The following is a 15,100-nucleotide window of genomic DNA, read 5'->3' on the forward strand; positions in this document are numbered from 1 at the left end:
ACAAGAAGGCATCCTCCTCTGCCAGCCTGACTAATAATAATAATCCTATCCCATTTTCTACTGCTGGTGCAGTTCTGCCAGTGGGGTGTGAGCTGCATCCTGTGGTGGAGGGGCAGTCACTGGGGCCTTCTTAATAAATGGGAACATGTTCTCCCTTACCAAGGAGAAGACATGCACACAGTACATATGTCTATTCTTTTATATCCATACCTATGTATGCATGCGGTGTACAGATCATTTAAGAATGAAGAATGTGTAAGAAGTAACAGCAGCAGCAGCAGCAACAACAGTATTTATATACCACTTCTCAACAAAAAGTTCACAAAGCGGTTTACAGAAAAATCAAATAACTGGCTCCCTGTTCCAAGAGGGCTCACAATCTTAAAAAGATGCAAAAGAACACCAGCAGACAGCCACTAGAAAAGACACTGCTGGGGTGAGGTGGGCCAGTTACTCTCCCCCTGCTAAATAAAAGAGGAGCACCCACTTGAAGAAGTGCCTCTTTAACCAGCTAGCAACGGTAAGTATATAAACTCCATTCAATATAAGCCTTAAAGTGCATTTCACACTCTAAACAAGACTTTGGTTGCTTTCTAGCCTCTAACCAGAGTTCCAGCCAAGCTGTGCACAGGACCATTATCTGATCTTTCTTCCAGTCTTTCATAGCATAGTGGCTACCTAGTCCTGGCTGGTGATTAAAATAATATCTGTCCTGTTGCCTCAGTCTTTATACTTACTACTGTCAGAGAGCTCCAAAAGGTTTATTAGGTAGGGCATTCTTTGTAGAAGCCATACCAAAAAAGTCCCCCAATTCTGTCTCATCAAATGATTGCAGTGCTTCTAGCTAAGAAGGGGACTGTGGGCCCAATCCTATCCAACCTTCCAGCGCAAATGCAGCCTTGCCAACAGGGCGTGTGCTGCATCCTGCGGGGGGGGGGGGGAGTCACGGAGGCCTTCTCAAGGTAAGGGAACATTTGTTCCCTTACTTTGGGGTTGCATTGTGGCCGCAAGGCTGCTGGAAAGTTGGATAGGATTGGGCCCTGTAATACACTGTATATTGTTTATGTTCTGTAAAGCATTTGGCTCCTGGTAAGCGGTAAATAAGCACTGAATAATGGGACACCCATTGAAGCAAGATTTCTTAGCCCAACAGCTCCCACTGTTTGTTCACACACAGATGTGCACACGCGTACTTGTATCTCCTGGTTTGGTTCTCTCCAGAAAACAATATTTGGCTTTGCATCCCACTCAGATAATATCAGATCATGAGGTAAGGCTGCTCCTTAAGGCTCTGGCTAACTATCTGGCACTGCTAAAAATTTTCTCTTGGTCTATTGGGGCGCGCTGCTGATGTAGGACCTTTTGGTGAAAGCAAGTTTCATCTGATAAATCCCTATGCCTGAGCAGAAAGAGGAAATGCTGTTGCTGCAGGGCTTCAGCTTATTATTTGATGTCCTTTTGTTATCACTGAAGGACTAAAAACAGCTCAAGGCAGTGGGAGTTTGAAGCTAGGTCTTCACGGATATTAAAGATCCTATCTGGATAGTATTATAGATCATAGCTTAGAAAGTAATACTGGTGCTTGGCTAGTGTTCCAATGTCAGCTTTTATGAATGTAAAAGGCTCTCCTTAAATTAAACCCATCATGGCCACAATATCCAGATTGCTTATTTCAGAGTAATCTCACTGAAGTAATGCAGCACACTTATGGTCAGCTTCTGCAGTGGTTTCACACAAGACACATGCAGTCAGTGTCTATGCATATTTACAAATGATTTCTTACTCAATTCAGTGTGACGAGGGCTGCAATCCTATGGACACTTTCTTGGGGTTAAGCCTTATTGAACATAGTAGGACATAGTTTTGAGTAAACATGCATAAATTTGCACCATAACTCACAAGTTAGTATGATTAGGACCAAGGCTGGGCCAAGATCTGATGCCTGAGGTCAAATGTGCCCCTCCTTTCCCTGTGGTGTGCCAGCCTCTGCGCCTCCCACTCTTCAGTAGCTTAGCTATCTCCTCCCACCCCCATGTCCCTTCAAAAACAGAAAATGGGGAGCAGGAAGGGGTGCATGAGAGTGACCACTAGATATTATGCCCCTTGTTCAGCTGGTCTTCTCTGGGCCTCTTTCCTTGACAGGCAGTGTGCTGGGGGTGCAGTGGAGAAAATGTTTCAGGGAAAGCCTGAGGCCCTTTCTATTATTGAGCTATTCTGCATCCTTCAGATGAAATGGTTCTTTAGTGTCCCATCCCCCTTTTCTTTTTGCTCTTTTGTATTAACAGTCTTCTCTTTGGTACTTTAAAGCCAAAGGAGTAATACATGTTAGAGATGAGAAACTCCTAATGGGTCAGTCAGCCCATCTTGAAGCCAGAGAGTGGAATGGTCAGGGCTTAATTTGAGTTTAGTAATTAGGTTAATAGAAAATGTTCTCTTCACCAGCAGTCTACCTAGATCCCAGACGGTTCTTATTTTAAATTTTATTTCTTCATGCTAACAAGGAAGGTCCTTAATTTTTTACTCATGACATCAAAAAGGAAACCATGGTTCCATCATAAAAACAAACCCATGACTTCATTGCATGGAGCAGGATCAAAGGAAGTAAGTAGGGGCAAGGTAATATTCCAATTAAGGATATAAAGTAATTGAGAATAGTAGAAAGGAAATGTAATTACTTTTTTTTTGTAAAATCTTGTGTTTTGAAATAACTATGGCTTTTATGTGGCAAGAGCTGATTATATACATACTTGCTCATGTCTTTTCACTGATGCTCCAACACATTGTTGGACTTTTAATCTCATGATAAGAAATTTGGATTCCATGCAACTGCCATCACTGAAAGTTTGCACAAGTACAAAGGAAGTTACCCCACATGAGCCAAGAAACAAAGGAATGAACCCATGGGAGTAACTAGTGGAAAAATACAAGATGTTCAAATAATTGTTTAATAAACATGATATACAAATTGCAAATAACTTTTTATTTATTTAACAGACTTAAGCTGTCCTTCAGACTCCCAGCCCAACATCTGTATTAAGACAATAAAACATGGGCAGTGCAAACCAGACTTATCCCTGAGCCAGTGCAAGTCCCTTTGGAGCCCTTGCACTGGCTTCCAAATGTTGTGAATGTGCCATAAAGCATGTTTGCAGCTACTCAGGAGCAGGCTAGGCTAGTGCAAGGACATGCACTGGCCTAGCAGCACCAGACCTGTGCCTGGATGGACTTCACAAAGCAAACAATTAACAGTACAGGAGATGATGGCCATTGGCTTAGATGGCTTTAAAAGAAGATTCATGATAGCAGGTGTGTCAGTGGGAATTAGCTGTAATAGCTAAATGGAGAGCTTCAGAGGTATTATGCCTTTGAATTCTTATATTCAAACGGGACATCTATTGTCTTCAAGTACACCTGCTAAACTCCCTGGGGCATCTGCCTAGTCTCTGTTAGAAACAGGATGCCGGACTAGATGGACCTTTGAGCATTAGAGATTTGTTTTCCAAAAGTAGAGAAAATACCCCCGGGCTCTGCAGTGCTTTGTTGTAGTTGTAACGCTTTTCACCAGCCCCCCTCCCCCCAAAAGTAATTCTTGTCCCTGCCAGCAGCAGTACTGCAACAAAAAGGGAAACAAAAATTCAGCAGATGCATCAGTGAGACTGAAAAAGCAAACTTTCTATCATACGAAGGATCATCTACTTTTAAAGACAGATAATCAGTAAGCAAATAAGAAGTGTGCGTACAGCAGCAATTATAAATTTAACTTCTGTCACTACATACAAATGCATGTGCACTTACACATACAGAGAGAGAGGGAGAGAATTATCCTTCATTTGTTGTTTCACCAATTATTCTATTGTATACAGCCCCATCTCCTGGTTAAAGAGCCAAAAAAAAAATTTTAAGTGCCTTTTGCAATTTGTTATAAACAATATTTGGTTTGAAATGGGAGATTCAGGGCCCAGTCCTATCCACTTTTTCTGTGCCTGTGCAGCTGTGCCAATTGGGCATGCATTGAGTCCCAGAGGCCTCCTAAAGGTATGGGAACATTTGTTCCCTTACCTCAGGGCTGTACTGCAGCTGCACTGGTGCAGGAAAATTGGGCTGGACTGGGCCCTCAGTCATTTGAAATATAGGTGATGGGCAGCCTAATCATAAGCTGCCCCGGTACCCAGAGGAGTAGCGGCACCAAAGTGGCCACTGCTGCATCCTATGGGACTGGGGCAGCCACCTGAGTCATCTTGGAGTAAAGAAACAGCTGTTCCCTAACCCCAGGTAAAGGCGCTGCAGCTCTAATTGGTGTCCTCAGATCTGAGTCAACTATTTTGTTGGCGCAGACCCAAGGAGGCCCATTCTGGGCTTTCTGGCCAGGGAGGAGGCATAGGATTCGGTGGCAGAGTCTGCTAACATCTCCACCCCTCTCCCAAGCCCAATCCTTCCGCCAGCCCACCCTCCTCCCACCTAGTTCCACCTTCTCCTGGCCTGTCCCCTGCACCCAAAAGCCACTTCACCAGCCAGTGAAGAAGCCACCAGCTGCTCCCTTGGTGAATACTGCTGACAGGCACTGGCCTCAGCGCCGGTGCTACATGACAAGCGCTAGTGGTACAACACCGGGAAAGTGTACCACTGGCACTGGGCTCAATAGGATTGGACCCTAAGGCTGCAATCCTAAATGCACTTTCCTGAGAGTAAGTAAACCCCATCGAATACAACAGGACACAGTATATGAAATCAAGAAGTCCTGGGCAGGAGGTCTGGTCTAGAGGGTAGAGCCTCGGTCTGCCTGAAGATAACATCCACAAGGTCACCAGTTCGAGGCCACCGGCACCATGCGACCTTGAAGCAGCTGACAAGCTGAAGCCGAGCTATTCCATCTGCTCTGAGCATGGGAGGATGGAGGCCAGAATGTGCGACCAGATCGGAATGAAACACCTGAATGTAGTGGTTCTTGAAAGAAAGAACCTTCTTTCAATTGTAAAAATCCCTATTTAATAAGGGATTTAATAAGCCTGCCTATGTAAACCGCCTTGAATAAAGTCTTGAATAAAGACCAAGAAAGGTGCTATATAAATACCTATTATTATTATTATTATTATTATTATTATTATTATTAATCCAAAGTTATGTTGATAGGTACAGGTCTGACGTCCAGGGCCTTCAGGGTATTGTTTTTTGAATGATTCCTGTTTCTTGCCCAAGGACAGCTGTGTGGGCAGAGCTATGGGAACTCAATCAGAACACTACAGACCTCGAGAAGGTACAGAAAAAAGGAGGTAATCCAAGTAATCAGGACATGAAACGTCTTTACAAACCACTGTGACTTTGTACTGGAAAACTGGAAAGCATTTGAGCTGCAAATGCTGCAATAGTGGTGCCTACACATGTCTGCCCAACATGTGGCAGAACATTCCATGCTCGTATCGGCCTTATTAGTCACCTGCAGGCACACCGTGGACAGTCTACAACCCATTAGATGTCAAGGTCTTTGAAAACGATGGACAAACATCACTGGAAAACAACAACTAAGGAGGATACCATGGAAAAAAGTAGAGGAAAAGTGTTTTTTTTCTTTGTTTTTCACATGTATACTGTATACACACATGCACACCACTCAAGTGTTGTATGACACCATTTCACTTCCAATGTCTGCTTTTCCACTCTACTCCCAAACCCCAATGAACACTGCTGAGACTACCTCTGACAATAATGCCCCCACAGTTTTGTGACTATCATTCCTCATTGATATTTATCCCTCTCCTGTCTGGAATGCACATCCACTACCCTGTATAAAGTGAAGACAGGCTGTTCCCCTACCACATGGTCAGACCAACCCATTGAGCTGGGACAAAATTAAGCTGCTTCTAGCACCTCAAGACTGCTTTGCTTCACTCTCAAGACTTTTGTGGGGCCAATCCTATCCAACTTTCCAGTGCAGGTGCAGCTGCAAGGCAGCCCTGAGACTGGGGAACAAAAGGGGCCTCCAGGACTGCCCTCCTAGCATAGGAGGCAACACACACCCCATTGGCATGGCTGCATCAGGGCTGGAGAGTTGGAGAGGACTAGGCCCTAGGTGTCACTTGGCAGGTCAGAACCCAATCCTATGAACATCTACTCAAAAGTAAGCCCCATTATAGACAATGGGGCTTACCCCTGGTAAGTGTGGCTAGGATTGCAGCCTTACAGCCCAATCCTATGTACGCCTACTCAGAAGTCAGCCCCATTATAGTCAAGGGCTTACTCCCAGGTAAGTGTGGCTAGGATCAGTGTCAGGCTGCAATCCTAGGCACTTTGGGAGTAAGTCCCACTGACTATCATGGGCTTACTCCTGAGTAGACACATCTAGGGTTCAGATCTCAGTCACCTTCTCCACACCCAGGCATCGCTCCCATTTTCTGAACCAGAGCCAGGCAAAGAGGCACCAGCAGGTCCAGGGGTGTGTGGCAGGCTGGCTGGCGTGCCTCTCCCTTGCAGCAGCTAATGCCGCCTTTGGCTATGGGAACATTTATTCCCTTACCTCAGGGCTGCATTGCAGCTGCACCAGTACTAGAAAGTTGGACAGGATTGGGCCCTAAGTCGGCAACCCTAACCCCTGCATACTAGGATAAAGGATGCATCTTCATGCCAAGCAGTGTGTCTTTCTTGAAACGTACTGCAGATTAATTACAGAAAATATATTTGTCAGTGAAAATTAGAGACATAATGACTCCCCAAAGCTTTTGCCTCATTCAGACAACAAACCTGTGTGTAGTCAGTGCGTGGAAGAGGAGGCATAATAATGGTATTATTATAATACCATTGTACAAATCTGAAACAGAGACGCCTGCATTGGCTCGGTCATGTCGTGAGAATGGATGATGGCCGGATCCCAAAGGATCTCCTCTATGGAGAACTCGTGCAAGGAAAGCGCCCTACAGGTAGACCACAGCTGCGATACAAGGACATCTGCAAGAGGGATCTGAAGGCCTTAGAAGTGGACCTCAACAAGTGGGAAACCCCGGCCTCTGAGCGGCCCGCTTGGAGGCAGGCTGTGCAACATGGCCTTTCCCAGTTTGAAGAGACACTTGGCCAACAGTCTGAGGCTAAGAGGCAAAGAAGGAAGGCCCATAGCCAGGGAGACAGGCCAGGGACAGACTGCACTTGCTCCCAGTGTGGAAGGGATTGTCACTCCCGAATCGGCCTTTTCAGCCACACTAGACGCTGTTCCAGAACCACCTTTCAGAGCGCGATACCATAGTCTTTCGAGACTGAAGGTTGCCAACTAACTGTACAAATCAATGGTAAGGCCACACCTAGACTATTGCATCCAGTTTTGGTCACCACACCTCAAAAAGGATATCTTGGAAATGGAAAAGGCACAGAAGAGAGCAACCAAAATGATTACTGGGCTTGGGCACCTCCCTTACAAGGAAAGGCTACAGCATTTGGGGCTCTTCAGTCTGGAAAAAAGGCACCTGAGAGGGGACATGATTGAGACATACAAAATTATGCAGGGGATGGATAGAGTCGATAGGGAGATGCTCTTTTCCCTCTCACATAACACCAGAACCAGGGGATACATGCAACCTCCTGATTTTAGAAGTGGGTTATCTCAGAATGCCAGGTACAAGGAAGGGCAGCAGGATGCAGGTCTCTTGTTGTCATGTGTGCTCCCTGGGGCATTTGGTGGGCCACTATGAGATACAGGAAGCTGGACTAGATGGGCCTATGGCCTGATGCAACGATAGATTTTTATCACTGACCTCCAGGAACCGGAACATGCTGCCACACATGTACTGAATCAAGCCTGCCATCATTATATTGTACCTTTGCATTCATTTAAACTGTAAGCTACTTTGGGAAACTTAATGAGTCTTGTGGCTGAACAGGAGGGCATGGATCTATCCATCTATCCACACTCTTGGCTGAGAAGTACAGTAAGGATCTGAGAAGTGGTCTGCGAGGTCTCAGGAAAAAAAGGATTGCCTTCTATCTCTTCCAGCATCTCACTGAGCAAACTGCTCAGAAGTTATATATTTATGTCAATGAGGCATGATACTTCCATAGCACTTAAGCTATGAAGTCATTTTGGAGCCCAGTACTGTGCATATCTACTCAGAAGTAAGTCCCATGACAATAAATGGGGCTTACTCCCAAGGAAGTGTGGACAGGCTTGCAGCCTGAGAGCCCAATCCTAGGCATGCCTACTCAGAAGTAAGTCCCATTCCAATCAATGGGATTTACTCCCAGGTAAGTGTGGTCAGGCTTGCAGCCTGAGTTGTATAAAGTGCCATTCAGTGCAATGCACAGGAGCAGAGGCTGCCCCGGGTGGGAGGCATTCCTGTTGCGCAGCCCTTCCTGCCTTAGCAAATGCTCCCAGGACTGCCCAGGCCAGAACGCCTCCCTCCCTCAAGTACCACTGGCAGTACCTGTACCACTAATTGAGGAACAGTGGCGTAAATACAAAAAGACATCACATTTACAAAATTATAAAATTATAACATAGTAAAAATTATAACACTGAATAACACATATAGCAAAGTGAAAAGCAACCCACAACCTAAAACGTAACCCCTCCCCCCAGGGCAGATAAAATCAACAATAAAGCAGCAGGATAAAAACCTTCATGTTAAAATCAGCAACATAAAAACTATCACAAGAACCATTTTATTATTCACAACAGCTGAAGAAATAATGAGCACTTCCATTAAGCTCTCCAGTGTTAGATTAGTGCAACAGCTGTATCTCTGTCGTGCTCAAGGCACAAGCATTATTGTTCTCTCTCTACAACAACTGTGTAAGACAGGCCAGTATTATTACCCCCATTTTGCTGGGCAGGGGGGGGCAGATAGAGGCTGAAATGGTGTGGTTTGTTGGTCAGCCAGTGAGCTCATGCCAGAGGCAAGTTCAAATCCAAAGCTTCCTGAGTCAATCTCTTAATGCCCATCTAGACATGACTCCTGTTTTGCCCCACTGTTTTTGTTCTGCATATAAATAGCAACCAGGCAATCCAGGATTGGACTGCAGAGGCGGCATTTAAAACTTTGCCCGTAGTTTGGATCTACACCCTTTTTTATATTTACCTCTAAACCAGTGTTATTCAAACTGTGAGGCTTGGCTCCTTAGGGAGGCACCAGGAACTCAAAGGGGAGGCACAGGATGTCCTCTAGCAGTCACACAGTGTGATACAGTCACAACCCTGGGCAGAACAGGAGCCCTTCTGTGAGGAGTCTTCTGTGCTTTTTTTAAAGCAGAAGAAACTGGAGTTGCTCAGCTGCTCCCTCCTTTTCTGCCCCACCCCACCCTCTTCTGCTGCCACCCTGCCCTCCCTCCACTCGAGGCTGGAGGGCCTCCACGCCTTCTGTGTTCCCTGCATGTTGTTTCCAAAGCTCTTCAACCCCCATCTGGCAAATACCAAGCATGCTCATTTTGCAGTCCTTGTCCTTGCTGACCATCAGAAAGAAACCCTCCTTGATCCTTGTCTGGTTGGTTCCTAGTTCCCAGCCTGGGATCAATTCTCATCAAAGTGAAATCTCTCTTTTCAACCCCCTCCCTCTTCCACTCCCCCCTTTTGATCTCCAAACCTTCCCACTTTCCTCCCCCTCCCCAAATAAAACGTTTCCTATTTTACCAGGGGGCACCAGGGGTCTTAAAGTTGTTTCCATGCAGTTGACAAAGGGTGGGAGGGGGGCAGGGAGAAGCACACACTTTACTTGGCCAGGAGCAGAAAAAGGGTACTGTTTTTAAAGTGATTTATTAATCTTGTTGTTTGACTGAAGAGGAGAGGCTGTATTTTTAAAGTGATGAATCTTGCTATTTGAAGGGAATACTTATCAGTCATTGATTAAGTGATTGCCAGCCCAATCCCATCCACACTTTCCTGGGAGTAAGCCCCATTGACTCTAATGGGACTTACTTCTGAGTAGGCATGCATAGGATTGGGCTGTGCTTCTCCTAGGATAGGAGACAAATCAGCTTCCTAACCAAACCCTTACCAGCTCTGATATATTTTCATGGTCTATTTTTGTTTTCCCCACCAGCTGTGGGGGGGAAATTTAATTTAATTAAAGGGTTCAATCTTATCCAAGGAGAATGGGAGAAATGACTAGTTGGATTGGGGTCCACAGGGGTGGGTGTATGTAATGTTGGTCAGACTGGTTGTTCACAAAGTTCAATTGATAAAACAATTCTACTGGTATGCTTACAAAGTTAAAAAAATGAGTCTTCCTGGACCAGACAAAATCTACCTACTCCAGCATCCTGTCTCCAACAGTGATCAGCAGCTGATCATTTATAAAGCATGTATATTGCTGTGTATTAATAATATATTTTTAAGATCTGCATTTAATTAATGATATGATTAATATAATATTAATATAGTTAATATTTCTGGCCACTTCCTGTTTAATGATGTCACTTCCAGCCATCAGGAACATGATGGGGAGTCATGGCCAACAGCCACGGGGAGGGGGGGGTCAAGGGAGCCACTGGCCAGAAAAGCTCTAAACCAAAGCAAGAATACTCACTTACTGGACTGTGGGAATGCGGTAGATGCTCGTAATATATCTTGACTTCAGTAAAGCATTTGACAAGGTCCTGCATGACATCCTGATCAGCAAGTTGGTAAAATACGGGTTCAATGATACAATTGTTAGATGGATTCAAAACTGGCTGGACGACCATACACAGAGGGTGTTTGTCAATGGTTTCACATCAACCTGGAAGGCGGTTTGAGTGGGGTACCCCAGGGCTCTGTCTTGGGCCTGGTTCTCTTTAATATCTTAATCAATGACTTGGATGAGGGGATACAAGGGAGCCTCGTCAAATTTGCAGATGATACCAAACTGGGAGGAGTAGCAATCACAACAGAAGACAGTAGAAGCCTTCAGGAAGACCTAGACAAAGTGGAACACTAGGCTGAAATGAATAAATGAAGTTCATCAGGGATAAATGCAAAGCTCTGCACTTGGGCAAAAACAGCCAAAGATGCAGGTATAAAATGGGAGATACATGTGAACAGGATCTTAGGTGGATCACAGGATGAACATGAGTCAGCAGTGTGATGCAGCTGCAAAGAAGGCGAATGCAATTTTATCCTGCATTAACAGAACCGTAGCTTCCAAGTCACAAGAAGTTGTGGTTCTGCTTTACTCTGCACTGTTTAGACCTCACCTAGAGTATTGTGTCCAATTCTGGGCACCCCACTTTAAGAAAGAGGCAGCCAAACTGGAGCACATTCAGAGGAGAGTGACAAGGATGATTGGGGGCTGGAGGACAAGCCCTATGAGGAAAGGTTGAGGGAACTTGGCATGTTCAGCCTGGAGAAGAGAAGGCTGAGAGGGGATATGATAGCTCTCTTCAAATACCTAAAGGGCTATCATATGGAAGAAGGGAATAATTTATTCTCAACTGTCTCTGAAAGTAGAACTAGAACCAATGAGTACAAACTGCAAGAGAGATTTCGATTAGAGATCAGGAAAACATTCCTGACGGTAAGGGCAGTTCGGCAGTGTAACAGATTGCCGAGAGGTGGTGGACTCTCCCTCACTAGAGATATTCAAGCAGAGGCTCAACAAGCACCTGTTGGAGATGCTCTAAGAGGATTTCCTGCCTAAAGCAGGGGGCTGGACAAGATGACCTATTAGGTCCCTTCCAACTTTATGATTCTATGAATCCCTAACGTAGCACCAAACAACACATATAAAATAACATCTGGTTTGGCCTCAGCCACTCTAGCTCTCCTGATGCTGGCTAAATTGATTGAACCTGAGTGCCTTGACCAAGCTCTCTTCCACCCATGAATGTTACACCTCAGCACAGCTGCAAACGGGAGATTTGTACTCCCCCTTTGTACTTACTCTTTGTACTTACTCTGAATCCCCCTTCTCACTCTATGTCCAGGTCAGTCCCCCCACTCAGAGGACTGAACGGAACATGGAGATCCCACTGGAGAACTGGTCTCCTAAAGCTAGTACACTATACTTGTGCATTAGGTCTTCAGAGCTGCGCACAGCTCCCAAGCCATCATTCTGGTTCCCAGACCTTGTCTTTCTGCCCCTGGATCACTACCAATCCCTCTTTTCCCCCCCAGGCAATTCCACCCACTTCCTTTCTCCATTCTTCCAGTGCTTAAACAACATTTTTTTTTAAAGTAAACAGTTAAGGGCTTAAATGCGTAATTAGGCTGGTCAGAATAAACAGCATGTTTCCCTGCTGTGAAAATGACCACAATAATTAGCAATTTGTGAGATTTTTTAAAATTTGATTTTTTGGCATAAAGCACTCGCCTTGATCACATCCTGTCATTTAGAAGCCCACATCTGGAGGGCCTCACATGAAAAAGAGTGGCTGCAAAGCGACCAGTGGATGAAACAGGCCTCGTTGACGCCTCTGAAGTTTGACAATAAAGAAAGGGGAAGGAGAGTGTATCAATGACAGATGTAGCAGTGAGGGGTTGGAGGGGCAAAATGAAGAGACGGAAGTCAGGTTTCAAAGGTAGAGGCAGGGAGCAAGGCTCTTTCTTACAAGCTGGCAGCCTGCTTTTATTGGCTTCTCACATGAAGCAATCCAGTGCAATCCAGAGGTTACTAATGGTTACTGGTAACAGCATCCATGGCAACACATTCCTAAGATATGAACGATTCTCCATTCTAAAATACTATCTCATCCTGTTTACCATAAGGTCTTATGCCTTAAGGTCTTAAGGTCTTATGCCTTAGCAGAGGCAGGGGCCCGCTCAAGGTTTGCCTAGAGTGGGGGGGGGGCAGGCGTGCCTGCCAGGTTGCCACATTTGCTAAGGCACAATGTTACTATGCATAATCACTACAGAGAGAATGAGAGGGACCAAAGCGGTGGCAGGTTTCCATGGCAACCACTGAATTGGCACTGGGTGCTCTATTGTATGCTTGAACTCCCATTGCTTCATGGAGTCCTGCCACTCTCCAACACTGTGCAGCTAGCTGAAATAGGTGGCTGATATCCCTGTTCCTGACTAATTCGTTATCCCACCTGGACAAGGGACAGTGCCTGGAGCTCTTACCTATTGTGGGCTTGTGGCTACGGCTGGCTGAGTTCAGAAAACCGCAGAAGCTGAACCATACCAAAAGGTCACACTGAATATGTGGGACCAGCAGCAAACTATTTATTGCTAGTAATAATCAGAAATGCCTTGTGCTTCAACACAGCATATTCGCGGACTGGCTCTAGTTTCTAGGCGATGCTTCTGATCTAGCCCTGTTCAAAATCTGGAAGAGATCATGCAAGCCCAACCATTCACACAAGGTTCAACTACATAATGGATGCTGTTCTCTTACATGGACTGTCTCAGCATGAGGCTTTTTAGGCTTGCCTCTTGAAGAGGCAATACAAAACAGGTGACCTAAATGCCAACTGCCTCTTGCAAGCCAGGACTCCATAGGCTAGTCATCTAGAGATTAGCCTTGACCTGGGCTTTTCAAATGAGGTTCAGAAGCAACCTTGGGTGTTTTTGTTTTTTTTAAAGAAAAACTTCTTTAAAAAATTCTCCAGCGGAATCTCTAGCAGAAGATCAGTCACAAGAGCTCATCTTCCCAGTAAGCTTTCCTGCTACCCTCAGCTTTTCCATGCAATTCTCAGCCACAAGGGAGGGACTGCTGCATTCTTCAGTGCACATTCATGCAAGCTGCTGGTGCAGCCTAAGGGCTCTGGCTGATGCCTTGAGCTGTGAAATTCCCAAGAGCACCAAGGATGGGAAGAAAAGGCAATAATGCCCCTTCTGACTTCAATGGGCTACCTCTGGAAAATTAAACTGATCCTTTCCCCATAAGTCTGGAGGACAGTCTACATAGTCACAAAAGGCAGATAGTCATTAGAACATAAGAAAACCCCAGCTGGATCAGGCCAAAAGCCCATGTAGTCTAGCCTCCTGTATCTCACACAACCACCTCTTGCACTCTCCACACGCAGTTAACACACTGGCACTGGCACTCTTGCCATGCACAGAGGCGCACACAACCACCTTTTGCATTCTCCACACGCAGTTAACACACTGGAACTCCTGCCATGCACAGAGGCACACAGAGTCACCCCTTGCACTCTCCACACTGGCACTGGCACTCTTGCCATGCACAGGCGTCTTCCTGCATTTGGGAGTCTTCCTGACAAAAAGTAGAGGCGGCAGCGCTCCACCGGGAGGCACTCTGGCGTCCACCCCGGCAGCGACGCCATCGCGCCCCCGGAGCTGCCAGGGAGGAGGCTCAGCACGAGCTTCCAGTGACGGCCCCCGTAACCCAGCGCCACTCACTCACTGACACACACTGGCGCAGGCACGGCTCAGGCGAGGCACGACGCAGGCCGGGCGCGGCTCGTGCCAGCACATACACGCGCCGAGCCCCGCAGAGCCGCCCAGGGAAGCTCCCGGAGGCTCCGCAGCGGGCGCCCTGGACGACGCCCAGGTGCCTCCCGAGAGCCCCGTGGAGCCTGAACCCAGAGCTATGGCTACGCCCGGAGAGGCGGCACTTTGGCTCGCTCCGTCTGTCCGTCCATTGGCCGGCACCTCCCGCATGCAGATGAGCTCTCGCGGAGTTCTGGGTCTTGTAGTCGTCGCTCTGGCCTCTGGGCGCCTGCAGCCGGCCCTCTTCCTGGGGCGGACTCTCTGTCCGTCCATTGGCCGGATCCTCCGCACATGCAAATGAGCTGTGGCGACAGGCAGCGAGCCTCCTCGCATGGCATTCTGGGTCTTGTAGTCCTCGCTCTGGCCTTGCAGGGGAGCCTCTGGGCGCCTCAGCCAGCCCGATTCCTGGGACGGGAGGGGACTGCACGTCTCAGATGGACAGGCAGGCGGGGAGTTCTGCATTTGGATGTCTCCTTAGGTTTAAAAAAATAACTGAAACCTCCCTGCATGTAGAAAACTGGTCTCTCAGGGAAATGCCAGGAAACCCTCTAGAACTAGCATTCTACAGGCGGGGAGATTTGACCAAGTCTAAATCAGACAGGGACGTGGGTAGGGAGGCAGGTGAGGCAGAGCCTCCCCACCGGAGTCCTTCGAAAAGCACTGCCACCATGTGAGGCCCCCAAGCACCCACAACCCACATGCATAGTGCCTGGGTTGTGGGTACTTGGATGCCTCACATGGCGGTGGCACTTTCCA

Source organism: Tiliqua scincoides, chromosome 1, assembly GCF_035046505.1.
Source record: "Tiliqua scincoides isolate rTilSci1 chromosome 1, rTilSci1.hap2, whole genome shotgun sequence".
NCBI lineage: Eukaryota > Metazoa > Chordata > Lepidosauria > Squamata > Scincidae > Tiliqua > Tiliqua scincoides.